Source organism: Agelaius tricolor, unplaced genomic scaffold, assembly GCF_023055355.1.
Source record: "Agelaius tricolor isolate 1412-34295 unplaced genomic scaffold, bAgeTri1.0.p SCAF_1, whole genome shotgun sequence".
NCBI classification, from domain to species: domain Eukaryota; kingdom Metazoa; phylum Chordata; class Aves; order Passeriformes; family Icteridae; genus Agelaius; species Agelaius tricolor.
In genome coordinates, this window is record NW_027269261.1 from 70290700 (window position 1) to 70304200 (window position 13501).

The following is a 13501-nucleotide window of genomic DNA, read 5'->3' on the forward strand; positions in this document are numbered from 1 at the left end:
TCCACCCTGTCAGATTTATTCCTGCAATTAATACGTGCTAAGTACTCCCCACCCCTATGGCTCTCTCCCCGAATAAACACCTGGAAAAGCGTTATTGAAAGGCAGCGGGGGGAGGGAGGGAGAGGGAATATCTCACTGAAGACACTCAAAAAACACCTGGATACGTTCCTGTGTCACCAGCTCTAGGTGATCCTGCCTTGGCAGTGAGGTTGGACTGGGTGATCTCCAGAGGTCCCTTCCAACCCTAACTATTCTGTGAAAAAGCACGAAGTCTTTCAGTGGAATCCACCAGACAGGATTTGGCAATGAATGGCTGGAAAGTTGGGGCATCCCCAAGGAAGCACTAAAATGACAACTTTAACGCTCTAGTTTCAGTCTGTATGATCAGTGCTGTGGTATTACCCAGTTAACTTTAACAGAAAAGCAGGAAGGATTTGGGTATTGATATTCGTGTTGCCAATTGAAAATATAAATGGGTAGTCTTGGAGGTTTTAAAAGCCATGTGAGCTTGTTGTTAAGGCAGAGCCTGTCAGAATGCCCTTCTTGTTGTTTATTGGTAAATAGTTTTTCCACTGGCATCGATAGGATCCAAACTTTTTTTTTTTTTTCAAAGGCATCATAGGCACGCTAGCCAATAGAGGATTACATTTACTGACCTAATGCTAACAAAAATAAATGTTACTTTGTACTCTTCCACTCTTGCAGTCTAATTATAGTTACTTGCATTGCGATTGTCTTGCTCACCTCAAGTTTTTGCACAGGTCTCGGAATTCTTGTGTCAACGGGTCCAGCAGCACTGCTAAAGCTGCTGCTTTTAGCTGCAGAGTAGGAAAAGGAAATTCGGGTATTTCTTTTAATCTCAAGTGAATACAGAGAGCTGTGCTTGGAGATAGCTGCCTGATTTTCACTACTGTGCTTTTTCTCCCTGAACTTTACCAGGTTGAATATAGGGAAATCCAGGGAAACATAATAATAATATATGAAAGTACTATAGATAAAATGTTTTTTTATGTTATACATATTTATGCATATCATGTATAAATTATTCTATGTTATCATATATATAGAAATACATTCCGGGTTTGAGTTATTGGAGCTGAAAGGGTCTCTGTTTATTTTGTTTAACTTCTTAGTAGTGTGCAGTGTGATCAATACAGTGTAACTTATTTTACCCAGTTTAGGCTGTGTGTGGAGTTTTTCTGAAAGCTGATAGTTCCACATGGTCTAAGTGAAAAGCTTGACAGCTTTTCTTTAAAAACTGAAGCCAGTGAAACAAGCAACCACCCCAAACTTGAATATTGAGTTGAAAACTTCATCTGGCATCTTCCCTGTTAAAGGTTCATATGAGAAGTGAGTCTGTTACCAGTGGGAGTGATGAGTTACTGCAACAGACTGCTAAGGGAAGACTTGTTTTTGTCAGGTTCAAAATATCAGTCTATTCAAAGGCCAAACAGATGGTGATCTCTCACCTAAATTTTGGGGTGAGGTCAGAATACAGGACCAGATGATTCCCTTTTATGTTTTTATGTATTTGAAGTTATTGGTCTGTTCAACTTTTAGTGTGGTTTAGAAACTTTGTTACTAGTTGTTTTTTTTTTTAACTAGGCCAAAAAGTTCTGGCGGAAAATGTCCATCTTCATACAGCAAAAGCAACTTCAAATGCTGTGGTCCTTGCTGGTTTGATTAATAAACATAGGTGTCAAAGGCTTAATAGCTGTGAAACCAACTGTACACACAAGGTGCAGTAAAAGTTTACCAATAAGTTAAGCAGAATAAAGTCAAATACAACATTATTTTAAGAAAATTTTTAAAAGCTGCTTTTGTAAATTTTCCTTTTCAGGAGCACAGATCTAAGAGAGAAGTATTCTGTATTTTATCAATTTAGAGTGGCAAATCTTAGTTCTTGTGTCTGTACTTATAAATGAAAATTTTCATTGTAATCTTTGGATCCACATTTGTTGGAGAAATAATTCAGTGCAGGTGTTCTGTTTTGAGTGCTGAGGACCCCTGTCAGGCATGAAATGGTTTTCTGTTGATGAATCATCAAGAATTATATTGTTCAGTTCTCTGCAGTGAAGATGGCAGATAGAGCAAACTATTAAATTAACTATTATCACCCCATAGAACTTGTGGCTTTCAGCAGTGCTTCCAAAGGTTAGTTACTTAAAAATGTGAAATCCCATTCAGATCAGCATCAGCACTTGTATTACTTTATCTCCCTCTTTTAGGCTCTGAAACAATACTGAAGTCCACAATATGGACTTCAAGCAGTATGTACAATTATGCTGTCCAAAGTTATTAAATGGCATGGAGCCCAGGGCACGAGAGGCAACTTTGAACCCAGAAGTTCCCCTGTGAACTACGGCCCCCCTCGTTCTCTCTCCTGTGGAATGGTCCATCCCAGACTAGAACTCTGAGCCTGGACTTAGGTATTTCTTTTTGTTCCTTCCCACCCCGGCTGCCTCAATACGGAGAACTGCAAAATGTGCTTTATTCATCTTTCAGATTTGCTTCCAGCGTAAATCAGTGAGGACATCAAAGATTAGAATTTTCCATGTGGTCTGATTGCTATTTCTTTCTTTGAGTTAGTGCCCTCTTGCCTGTTGGGGCAGTCAGCAAATATTTAGGCATGAGCAACTGGTGCTCCTGGTGATTTTGCAGCTTTGTGTCTGGAGCAGGTTGGTAAAATGCATTGTATGGCTGGTGTAAGCTGCAGGCTTGGCAGCAGCCTGTGTCAGCATGGCATCCCTCTAAGCCTGCCTTTGTTATGTTTTGGGGTTTCTTTCCCCTGGATAAAAATTCCTGTGATATATGGTGGGCTGCTAAGTATGCAGGTTTCTTCTTTGCTATTCATAAATAGCATTAATAATGATATTATTAATAAATAATATTGCTTGTATCAGAATCTGTAGAATTAATTATTGCTTAACATAAATTCCTGTTGATTTGACTTATGTTCAGGATAATGAGTTTTCTCATTGTAGGCTCTATGTCTTTATATGTATAATAACATATACTTTTTTACCTGAGAGAATACATAGGTTTTCTATTTAGAATAAATGAGTTGTTTTTGTAAGAGTTATTATAAAGACAATGTCAGCAAATGAATTCCCTTTTTTCTAATTTTTGCTTTTATTAATAAAAGCAAGTTCCTAAAGCCACTTTGTCCTCAATGGATAATTTTAAAAATGGTTTAAACATATTTCAATTGCAATGCTTTAACCAAGTGAAAGCAGTTTCAATGTTTGCATTTATAAATGTTTGATGAATGGTTTTTGAGGTAAAACCCCCAAGATGTATCCTAGGTTCTTGGTAAATTCTTGCTGATGGGGTGTTCTGCATGTATTTATAGCATAGTGCCTATGACCTTGCAGAGTAGTGCGTCATTCCTCCCAGTGTGCTGGGTGTCCGCACACCAACACAAATATATTGGGAAAGAACAGCCGTGGAATGTCTAAACACATGCTCATGAACAGTCTTCTGCCAGCCTCTGTTGGATCAATCAGTAATGTAGGAGTGGGACACAAATTCAAGGTGTCTGTCCATAGCTGGAGAAGAATCACTGAAAGGATGAGATTTGATAATTAAAATCTCTTGTAACCATTCAGTGGAGAAAACTCAGCAGGACATATTGCTTTCCATGGGTGTGTAAATTCATTCTCTTCATAAACAAAGAGAATACATAGATGGAGGGCAGGTTCTGCTGGTGCAACAAGATTCTAGTCTACATAGGATAAAAGATGACAACAGCATAAAAACCAGTAAATGTCAAAAAGCAGAGAATATGGCACACAGAGCTTGATTGGGGGCAAATATAAGGAAGAAAAAAACAATTTCTACCTCTTTGAGAAGTAGTCTAATGATACCAAACACTTTCATTGAAGGGGAAAATTAGTAATGAAAAAATAACTCTGCTCTCTGTTGATCTTTTCATTGATGTAAACAAAGGAAACATATAGAAAGTACACAAAGACATATGAATAAAGCTAGGATGGTCAAAATCATGAGGAGGCATGGCTAAAATGAATATTGGAAGAAAGCAAGAAATAAAAGATCCACAGATTAGTGGATTAACAGATAATGCTGAGGTGATTGAAATGTTTTCTGAAACGGTTAATCCGGCCTGTGTAGTCAATAGCCATAAAAGCATAAATAGTACCTTCCTAGGCTGGAGGGAAAACCTGTAGGTTGCTTGGATAAGCAACAGATTTTAAATCTGGTAGGGCCTGGTGAAATTAATTCCAGGGTGCTTAAAAAAGCAACTAGCTGAAGTGATCTCATGTAGTGGATTGTAATTTCAAGATAGTGGAGGGAAGTAGCAGACTCAGATTAATTGGTGCATGCCTCTTCAGTGTGGGCTAAATGGGATGGGATGAAGAGGAAGCTGATGGATTTTAACTGTAGCTCAAAGAAAAAATACTGGACCAGTGTTGAAACACATTTTTAGTGCCTAGGAAAAGAAATTGAGCAACAGCCAAAGCAGACTTAGCCAGGATAAATTCTTTTAAATCCAGCATTGCTACTGCTTCTGTGATGGAGTAACAGGCCTTGTGGTGCAGAGATATTCTATTATATTAATAGATTGATATACTGGAGTCCTCAATGTTCACATGATAGCCTTATTAACAAGCTGGGGAATTGTGGTCTATAAACTGCACTTTAGTGAGTAAAATTAGCTGGAAAACCATCCCCAGAGGGCAAGTGAGGTCAGGTAACCAGTACTTGGTACAGCCTCCACAAGGTCCAGTCCAGCAAAGGCTTGATTAACAAATTTTTATGGTTTGTTGAATGGATTATGAGCTGGGAGGGAGAGTAAGAAAACTGGAGAGCAATGATATAATTTAAAATTACTTTAATATTTAATGTGAGTTTGTATAATATTTTCTAGTCCTTTGGAGTTTTTTTGTGAAGAAGGTTTGAAGCACTTACTGGTGGTGTGGTCAGCTAAAAGGAGGCTTAAGATAATATATTCAAAAAGAAATGTGATGAAAAGGGATGAAAATCCTGCTGCAAAAACAAAGAAAACATGAGCTAGAATGAATGAACAATGGATCTAAATTCCAGGAAGACTTGGATTGGACATTTGGGGAAAATTTCAGTATTAGGATAGATTTATCCAGTCATGTTCATCTTTAGATCTAAACTCAAACATCAGGCAGGAGCGAGGTGCTTATTTGATCTCTCCCTGGGAAAGGGAGAGCATTGCTAGCTGGATGATTTTTCCTTCCAGCTTCTTTTTCTGTGTTTTGTATTGGTAACTGCTTGGAGGGACTTCAAGAACCATCTAAGTCCTTTCCCTTTGATCTTCAGGAGTGTATTTACCTGACAAACAGTGCTCAAACCTGTGGTCTGAAACCTGTCTCATACATAAAAGCATCAGGTGGCTTGAAGGGGTGGTTTTGATTATCTCTTTGTTTTCTCAGGCCTGCTGCTTTAGTGGATAAATGTATCAGAATTCCAGAGTTTGCCAAGGGCTGTTAGGGCACAGAAGAGAGGGGTCATGCGAGCAGCCAAATAAATTTTCCTGTCTTAAAACCTTGAGGGACTGATTGGGATCTGGGCTTGCTTGGCAGAGGACATGGAAGGGAATATCCTTCCTTTCCAAATCCTGGCAAAATACTTGTATCATTTAAATTAAATGGGCATCCAGAAAGGATGGGAAGATTTCTGGTCATAGCCAAAGCAGACCTTGTGTTCTCTGCCACTGTAGTAGGACAAATAAAGCCTCTGCCCGGAGAGGAGGTAGTAATTCCCCTGTGTGCATCCATAAAGGATGAAATAGGAGTTACTTTTCTGTTTCATTGCTGTATTTGTTCTAGCAATGTGAATTCACAAAATAATTCACTCTTTGCTTTGTGTTTGAGCTCTATGGTGCACACTTGTTAAGAGTAATAAGGGTGAAAATTATGCTCATTGCTCCCAAATGGTTTATCCTGATCAGCGGTGTTATGGAAGACTGCCTAACTTTCCAAATCTTTAATCTTCTTGGGGGTAATCTTTGAAAAATGACTTTATAACTTTGTCTAAAGTCTTTTTTAGCCTTCCTGTACAACACTAGTAGTTTTCTTTGGTGAACATTGAGATCTCTAGCTAGGCAGATCTGTTAGGTTTAGGATTTTTGTCCAAGTTAATTTGACTGTGTCCTGCTGCATGATAGGGATGTTCCCCTGTGATTCTTACTGTTGGTCAGCCACCCTAGAAAGGTGTTGAAATTTATAGTCTATTCAAGCTTAAGAATTTAAATATGATATCCTCACTGTATCTGGTGAATCTGATCTGTCTGGAAGCTGACTAGTCTCTCTGCACAATGCCAATACCCAAATCAATTCCTGTTTCCCATAGTACTCTTATATACAGTGAATTAAAACATCTTTTTTTGTAAGTTCGCTTCATAGCAAAAGCATGTTCTGTCTCTTCCAGATATTGGATGAAATGGATTTAATTATTCATTGTACGGTGCTCCCTTCAAAATTCACATGGTGCTTTACCAGATCACTAGTTTAGAAAACATCTGTCTGTTATGGGCTTTTTGGTGGTATTTAATACTCTTGCTTTCCTCAAATTGAGAATACTGAAGTAATGACATGACGCTTTAAAATGATCAGTCTTATTTATGGCATCTGCTGCCTCTGCAGTATTATTGTAAACATGTTCTGATGATGGGTCTGTATCACATGTGTGGGGTCAGGCTGATGTTAATGGAGAAGAATTTATCTTGACATGTCAGGGAATATTCTGAGCAGGCATGTGAAAATATTTCTTAAAGACTTAGATGCTCAATAAAACTCAGATGGCCTTATCTGACTCTTCCCTCCTTCAGCCTACTTGCCTTCTTTCTTAAGGCTTTAGTCTGTTTAGAGAGATGAAGGAAAATTTTCTCTTGCTGAGCTTGTCAACTCCAGAATTGCCTGACCTTGGGAATGTCTTTGGTTGGAATAAGGAGTTGCTTGAAAACAGTGGAGGTTCTCAAAGTGATGCCAAGTAGGGCATCTGGGGCACTTCTAATACTGTTTCTGTGTTTGAGCCTTTCCATAATTTTCCATGCTAATGGTATGTGGCTCTTCATGAATGGAAATGAGCTTTGCTTAGTCAGCTTTTCCTTATAATTGTTGGAAATTACTTTATCTGTAAATTTATGAATTTATGTGATTTTGCTGCATTGATTTTCAGGACATCATAACTACAAATTTTATTTGCATGAAGCACACTTCTGGTAATATCTTGGTTGATATTTATTTTTTTACTGCATTGAAGTACTTTAAAACTGAAGAAATCAAACAGAAATGTTTCCTTATCTATTGCTGTTTAGTAATGAGGTAAGCAATGATAGGATGTACATTGGTGGCTTAGTTAAAAAATATTTGTTCCCTGTCTTTTTCTGTTTTTTTAAATAGGAGTTGATACCTAGAGATCTGTAGGAACCAGAAATGCTTCAGCTTGAATGCATTTTGTAAATAGCAGCATCTGTTCTCCTGATCTAGCAGTCACTAAGTCACATGAATGCTTTTTTAGATTTTTTTAAAACTTTCTTTTGATTCTGCTTCTCTTTCTAGAGGTAATTTTAGAAGTTGGCTGTTCATTTCAACTCATAACTGGATATGATCCTTTCCAGTCTACACTCATGTTCTCGTGTCCACTTAGGTCTCTATCTGAAATTGTTCTTCTTGCTCTGATTCTAATAGTGTATGGGTAGCAGTGATCCTTCCCCTCTCTGCATTGATTTTCCTAGAAGTTCTGCTCTAAGTTTCCAAAAAGCCAATTTATTTATATTTTTGGGGGGATTTTATAATATAATTTGTTTGTCCTGTTTATTAGTAAATAACTGTCCTCATTTGGGCTCTTGGCTGATTTTTGCTCACAAATGGGGAAATTTTATGTATCTTGAGGAGATGTTCAAGCAAAGGGAAAAGATCTAAGATTTTGCAATCTTTTGTAAATTAGCATACAATATTAAGTAAAAAAAAAGTATGGATTTCTAGGTTATGTAAAATACTGTATCTTCTGTTAGCCTGACCAAAGCATATTACTTTAAAGAAAATTACATTGTCTTACTGTGACAAGTGTAAAGTGAGCACTGAAGAAATACTTGCTGTTGTGTCATCTTACTCTTGACTTTTTCTTCAGGTCAGGGTTTCTCCTTTTAAAATAAACATAGTGGAAAAGTACTGAATATACCATTGTGGGCCAGAAAAAAAGGTTTTGAAAGCTTGATTATATTTTCCTGTGGATACCGAGTGTTTAAATTTCCAAAAATATGGTTTGCTGTCAGTATGGTTTTCTATTCCAGTAAATTGTTTACAGTTTAACGGGGATTGGAGGGTGGGAAAAGCTTAGGTTTCTCCCCAGAAATCAATGGAAACATGGAAATCTTCACTTGAAGCTACATAAATTAATTAAGCCCAAAAAGTTAAGTGTGGGCATTTTTTCTTGTTTACTGCCTTTCTGATGCTTTCAGTGACTTTGACTTTTTTCTTTCCCTTTGTCTTTTTTTTTTTTTTTTTGGAAAGCTTAGGTTAAATTACTGCCAAAAGTTGGTTTGGGAAGGTGAACTGGTTTAGTTCTATTTAAACCTAGTAAACAATTTACCATTTCTCTTACTTCAGCTTTATGTAGAAACAAAGTTTGTTCTTTCATGTAATTTTGGGTTAAAAGTATCACCCAGTGCTGTGTTCTAGTGCAAGAATATTACCCAAAAATATACTGGGCTGGTATTTTAAAAATAGAGGTGATGCTGCTTATGTAATCTGATAATGTGTCCCTTCTGTGCAACTGCAAGAACTTTCAATTCAGGCACTGTACTGTAGAAAAGCACTGAAAACTGCTTCTGAAAACAGGTGGTTTTTATTTTTTTCCCTGTAAATTAGTTAAAAATTGTAACTTTTTTTCACTGTTCTATGCCTTCTGGAGTCAGTAATAAAGATTTCTTATTTGTAGGTCTTTCCTGGCAAGTCTTTGTCTGCCTAAATAGCTGACTGGCTTTGTGGGCCTGAGCTTTGAGACTCAAGATGTAATCACCTCTTTACCACATTTCTCTCCCTGGGATATTTTTGTTTGTTATTGAATTGTTTTTAAACGGTTTTCTTCTGAGACAAATATTTTTGTCAAGGATTTCTTAGCTCCTAGAGAGTAAACATGGAATAATAAGACCATTTATTCAAAGGAGGAATAAACCTGAAAATGCAAACTTATTTAAAGTTCTAAAGCCTTTCCTGTGTGCATTTTTTTTTCTTTTGTTTTCTTTTTTTGCGGGGGGAGAGGGGATGGTGTTTCTTTCTGGGAGGAGGAGAACCACCTCTTTTCTGAAAGATTTTTTTCCATTGCAGCTTGTTGCTGAGCCTGTTGCTGGTGTTCTGGTGCTACAAAACTTTTAGCTTTAAATGCAGCCTGTTTGCCAACAGCACATTCCACGCAGATTAAACTGTTTGTTTGGATTTTCCATTTATTTAAATTTTAGTTCTAAACTAGTTTCATACTGATACCCATGTAGAAGAAAGACCAAAGAAAGGAAAAAGTTTAAGAAAAACTTTCTGTGAATTTCAAGTCAGTGCTGAGTGCAAGCTTATGTCCCTTTAACTAAATATTAGTACTATTATATAGTAATAATAGTACTAATATATATAATAATTAGTAGTAAATATTTGGCAACTGCTGTGCACAAAACGTTTTCTGGAGCTCACCATATTACAAGATAAGGCCTTACCAGGATATGCTTTTGATATTTGCTGTAACTTCCTTTGTGTCCATGCTGTCCTTCCTACTTGTGTTACAGAAAAGGTTTTGGAAACCTTATAACTTCACCTAGGTTACATTTTGTTTTTAAGAATTATGTTTGTAATGGTTGCTTATATTTACCTAGAAATTGATGTATAAATAGTGTTCTGTAAGAGAAGCTTAAATCTGACATTTTTATTGCTACTGTTCTGTTCCACGAGGCAGGAAAATAAGCCAAATGGAAAAGAAATGCTTTTGTCTGGCTTTTAGAAGGCATAGTGGTATCTTGGCTTGTAGTGTTCTGCTTTTCTTGCTGTTCAGAATATGGCAACTCTGCTTGGCTGATATTGTCTATAATCTGTCAGAAGAGTATGTGTAAATTGGAAATGTCAAATGTTGCTTCTTTTTCTTTCATTATTCAGTGTCAGGCCTTTTTGTTAAAGGATTCAAGGTTTTGAGTAAGGTTTCACTAGGAATGAAAGCTGTTTTTTAATGCAGAAGATACCATTTGTAATGTGCAATGTAAAAATCTTAATTTTAGATTCTAAAGGTAGTAGTTAACTCTTTGTAGCTTATACATTAAATGAATACCTGAGATTGAAGCATAGACTGTTCTGTGGTTTTTTGTAGAGTTTTTGGTATGTTTTTGTATAGTGATAGAAGACTTGGGAAAAGTGCTGGTTTTATACACTCTGAATTTAGTGTGCAGATCATTACTCCTAAGGGCAGTGGAAAATATGGCTGCTTCATGACTCAGAAATTAATTTTGTACTGGTAAGCTGTCGTGTGCTTCCCATATATGTGGCTTCCACCTATGTTCCTCCTCTCAGAGCCCCAGGTCTGCGGTGCAGTGTGTCACACATCCGCATGTTTTGGGGGGAGGTACAGTTCTTGGCTATCAGATCTCTGGGGTAGGGTAGCCACGTGGCTCAAAAGTCATTTCCACTGGCAATAAATCTTCATGCATGTGCATAGAAACATGCTAAGGCAATTGCAAAGTTCTGATGGGAATCTCACATGGAAGCGAAATGACTTGCTGACTGTTCCTTCAAAAAAACAGTTGCAAAAAAATACTTGGGAAGATGTCCTGAGGTCAAAAAAAGAATGCATTTTACAGAGAATAAAATCAGATTTTAATACTATCTTCTAAATCTCTTCTTGATTGTGTTGGGAAACTGAAAATTTCTCTAGTTGCACACTCACTCAGACTCACAAATTCCCTGTTTAATGATAACTTCATGAATAAGCATTTGCCTTTTGAGGAATAAAATGTCTTCGACGATATAATCTCAGAGTTTGTGTCAGGGATGCTGGCGTGGGAGGGCCAAAGCTTGAAGTTTTGTTGAAAGTCTATGGTTTTAGTGCAAACGTATCCCAGGTTATCCTTTGCTAATATAACCTATCTGTCCTGTGTGATGGTCTGGTGTGAAATTTTTCTTTTTGTATCTAGCTGTTTTAGACAGTTGTAAGGAGACACCTTCTTGATTCTGTAACAGAAACAAACATACATGTCTATCATCATGTGTTTTCCAAACTTCAGCAGAAAAACGAATACTAATCTTCTGAACATTTGCTCTGTGTACTTGTTGAGGGTGGAGTGACAAGTCCTGCTGCTGAACCACAAGGTGCTGAAAGGACCCCCTTGCTTTCTAAACTCCTTCTCACAGAGAGGTCCGGGTATGGCTGGATCCAATCTTAGCCCCAATATTCTTTCCTGTACAGTATAAAAGCTAGAACTGCTAGCAGTGTATGTATAGGATAGAACAGAGCACCATTGCAAAGCAATTATATTAAAGCTCACAGGAAGGAATAATTAAGTAAAGTGGATGTAACTCACCCTACCAATGCTTGTGGGCAGGTCTCTCTCCTAACCTTGAGGAGTGTCAAGAGGGAATATGCTAGAGAAACCTTACCTTATGAAAGTGGACTGGGCTTTGATAGTATAAAGTGACCGACTGCCAGTCCCATGTCTGCCAGGTCAGCATAGCAGCTTCTCTGCCAAATCTTTGCCTCACTATCAGGATACTGAATTGGGGTTTAGTGTAGTTCAACACCAAAACCAGCACATAGCCTGAGCTCAGCCCACCACTGATAACTGTGCAAACAGGACATTGTCCAAGTTGCTTGACCACTTTAGGGCTAGAGTATCCTGCTACAGTGCTACTTGAATTAATTTGTTTAAAAACAAGGGTGGCCAATCCAACTAGACAGGACATGTAAAAAGCATTGAGCTCCTTCGTTGTCTAAAACTGCTAAGAAATATAAGTGGAAATCAAACTGGAAAGAGTATGTGCTGTAGGTTTTTATTATGGATATACAATATAAGAGGCAATCTAACAAAGAACTAACTCTAAATTCTGAAGCCAAGCATAAATAATTTTGAAATAGAATGAAGTGTTTTCCTAGGGATAGTATCATGTGAAATATCTTCTCCTTCTGTATGTAATAGAAGCCAGGGATAATATAATTTAATAGCCTAATTTGAGACTAGATTCCTTTATCTGGTACAACGGTAGATTCTGATGCTCGTTGAAATCAAGCTCTCCATCTCCAACAGACTAAGTCAGTCTTCACGTGGATAATAAAGTCTGTAAACTACTTTCTTTTCAAAATAGTGTGATACCACTTACATAGTTTCTATTTCTGAATGAGCTCTCTGAGAAGTCTTGAACCCTGAGACTTCGAAATGGCAAGGGGAAGCTTCTTTGAAGTTGAGTTCTTAACAATTCTGAATGTTATAGAATGATAAGGAATTGAAGCAGCATGCTGTATAATATTCTGTCGCAACAATATTCTGCTGCTATAAGAAAATACAGAAGAGAAGCTGCTATTATGTCCTTGTGGCAGTTGCTTTTCTTCATGTAACTAGATGGGATCATGACTCTTCACAGAGTCAATTTGGAAATCTGGCATCATCTGCAGGAGAGCATCGTAAAGAGAATGCTCTCATTATTGATGCAAATTCTAAATTTCTAGAAGGCTCTTACAGCAATCTTTTTTATTTCTCTCTTGTAGTGGAGATGAAGTCCAGGAAATGTGTGGGGCAGATTATTTAATAAAAAATGGATTTTATTTTTTTACCCCCTTGCCTCTGTATTTGTATTGGGTTTGCATGGCAAGATATTGGTTTCATAGCAGCTACAGGGGTGACTCCTGTGAGAAGTTGCTGAAAATTTCCCAGATGTCCATTTGGCTCCAGTTTGGGCCTGTCACTGGCCAAGGCCAAGCCCATCAGTGACAGTGGTGGTACCTCTGGGATAATGTCTTTTAGGAAAGGGGAAAAAGCCCTGGGTAATAGCAACTGGAGTGAGAGAAGGGAGGGATATGTGAGAGAAACAGCTCTGCAGACATGGGCAGTGAAGAAGGAGGGGGAAGTGGTGTTTTAGGGACTGGAGATGAGATTCCATTGCAGCCCATGGTCCTGACCATGATGAGGCAGGATGTCCCAGTGGAGGTCTGTGGTGGAGCAGATCTCCACCTACAGGGTGTGGAGGATCCCACACCAGAGCAGGTAGATGCCTGAGGAAGTCTGTGCTGTAGCAGGCTTCTGGAAGCACCTGTGGCCCTGTGGAGAATGGAGCTGTAGAGGTTTTGCTGGCAGGATTTGTGACTCTGAGGGGGATCCATGCTGGAGCACTCCGTTCCTGAACGGTTCCACCCCACTGGAAGGGACCCAAGCTGGAGCAGTTCATGAAGAACTGCAGCCCTGAGGAAGGATGTACTTTGCAGAACTTCATGGAGAACTGCCTCCTGTGGGGAGAGACCCCTGGAGCAAGGGAGGAAGGAACAG

General features: G+C 38.2%; 1 protein-coding gene across 1 annotated transcript in view; it reads left to right on the top strand.

The window, feature by feature from the left end:
- Positions 1–13501, top strand: part of SESN1 (sestrin 1) — a 78666-nt gene that overhangs the window by 828 nt on the left and 64337 nt on the right. The window lies entirely within an intron of this gene.